This window comes from Nansenia antarctica (genome assembly GCF_963989245.1).
Source record: "Nansenia antarctica genome assembly, chromosome: 11".
In the NCBI taxonomy this organism is placed as follows: Eukaryota; Metazoa; Chordata; class Actinopteri; order Argentiniformes; family Microstomatidae; genus Nansenia; species Nansenia antarctica.
Window position 1 is genome coordinate 34,379,327 of NC_137681.1, and position 2,396 is coordinate 34,381,722.

Consider the following 2,396-nt stretch of genomic DNA (forward strand, 5'->3'; position numbering starts at 1 on the left):
CAGACGGCTGTTTGTGATTGGCTGTTTCCTCAGACGACTGTTTGTGATTGGCTGTTTCCTCAGACGACTGTTTGTGATTGGCTGTTTCCTCAGACGACTGTTTGTGATTGGCTGTTTCCTCAGACGACTGCTTGTGATTGGCTGTTTCCTCAGACGACTGTTTGTGATTGGCTGTTTCCTCAGACGACTGTTTGTGATTGGCTGTTTCCTCAGACGGCTGTTTGTGATTGGCTGTTTCCTCAGACGACTGTTTGTGATTGGCTGTTTCCTCAGACGACTGTTTGTGATTGGCTGTTTCCTCAAACGTCTGTTTGTGATTGGCTGTTTTCTCAGACGACTGTTTGTGATTGGCTCTTTCCTCAGACGACTGTTTGTGATTGGCTGTTTCCTCAGACGACTGTTTGTGATTGGCTGTTTCCTCAGACGACTGTTTGTGATTGCCTGTTTCCTCAGACGACAGTTTGTGATTGGCTGTTTCCTCAGACGACTGTTTGTGATTGGCTGTTTGTGATTGGCTGTTTCCTCAGACGACTGTTTGTGATTGGCTGTTTCCTCAGACGACTGTTTGTGATTGGCTGTTTCCTCAGACGACTGTTTGTGATTGGCTGTTTCCTCAGACGACTGTTTGTGATTGGCTGTTTCCTCAGACGACAGTTTGTGATTGGCTGTTTCCTCAGACGACTGTTTGTGATTGGCTGTTTGTGATTGTCTGTTTCCTCAGACGACTGTTTGTGATTGGATGTTTCCTCAGACGGCTGTTTGTGATTGGCTGTTTCCTCAGACGACTGTTTGTGATTGGCTGTTTCCTCAGACGACTGTTTGTGATTGGCTGTTTCCTCAGACGACTGTTTGTGATTGGCTGTTTCCTCAGACGACTGTTTGTGATTGGCTGTTTCCTCAGATGACTGTTTGTGATTGGCTGTTTCCTCAGACGGCTGTTTGTGATTGGCTGTTTCCTCAGACGACTGTTTGTGATTGGCTGTTTCCTCAGACGACTGTTTGTGATTGGCTGTTTCCTCAGACGGCTGTTTGTGATTGGCTGTTTCCTCAGACGACTGTTTGTGATTGGCTGTTTCCTCAGACGACTGTTTGTGATTGGCTGTTTGTGATTGGCTGTTTCCTCAGACGACTGTTTGTGATTGGTTGTTTCCTCAGACGACTGTTTGTGATTGGCTGTTTCCTCAGACGACTGTTTGTGATTGGCTGTTTCCTCAGACGACTGTTTGTGATTGGCTGTTTCCTCAGACGACTGTTTGTGATTGGCTGTTTCCTCAGACGACAGTTTGTGATTGGCTGTTTCCTCAGACGACTGTTTGTGATTGGCTGTTTGTGATTGGCTGTATCCTCAGACGACTGTGTGTGATTGGCTGTTTCCTCAGACGACTGTTTGTGATTGGCTGTTTCCTCAGACGACTGTTTGTGATTGGCTGTTTCCTCAGACGACTGTTTGTGATTGGCTGTTTCCTCAGACGACTGTTTGTGATTGGCTGTTTCCTCAGACGACTGTTTGTGATTGGCTGTTTCCTCAGACGACTGTTTGTGATTGGCTGTTTTCTCAGACGACTGTTTGTGATTGGCTGTTTCCTCAGACGACTGTTTGTGATTGGCTGTTTCCTCAGACGACTGTTTGTGATTGGCTGTTTCCTCAGACGACTGTTTGTGATTGGCTGTTTCCTCAGACGACAGTTTGTGATTGGCTGTTTCCTCAGACGACTGTTTGTGATTTTCTGTTTGTGATTGGCTGTATCCTCAGACGACTGTTTGTGATTGGCTGTTTCCTCAGACGACTGTTTGTGATTGGCTGTTTCCTCAGACGACTGTTTGTGATTGGCTGTTTCCTCAGACGGCTGTTTGTGATTGGCTGTTTCCTCAGACGACTGTTTGTGATTGGCTGTTTCCTCAGACGACTGTTTGTGATTGGCTGTTTCCTCAGACGACCCCCAGAGCACGCCGGGGCTCCTGGCGGCGACGGCGTCCCTGAGAGAGAGCTATGCCTTCCTGCAGTCAGAGGCCATGCGCCCCGCCAACGACCCCAAGGAGCGCGACCCCTCCCACGTCCGCATGCTGAACGACGTCCTCAGGGACCTGGAGAAGAGCTTCATCATCCCCCAGCCCCCTCCTGGTGTATACAGGTACTGCACCAGGGAGGGAGGGAGGGAGGGAGGGAGTGACGTGAGTGACTGAGTGAGGGAGGGAGGGAAGGATGGAGGGAGGGAGGGAGGGAGGGAGGGAGTGAGGGAGTGACTGACTGACTGACTGACTGACTGTGTTATCTGTGACACAATGGGCTAGTGGGTGGAAAGGAGGGAGGGTTGGAGGGAGGGAGGGAGGGAGTGAGGGAAGGAGTGAGGGAGGGAGGGAGGGAGGGAGTGAGGGAGTGAGGGAGGGAGTGAGGG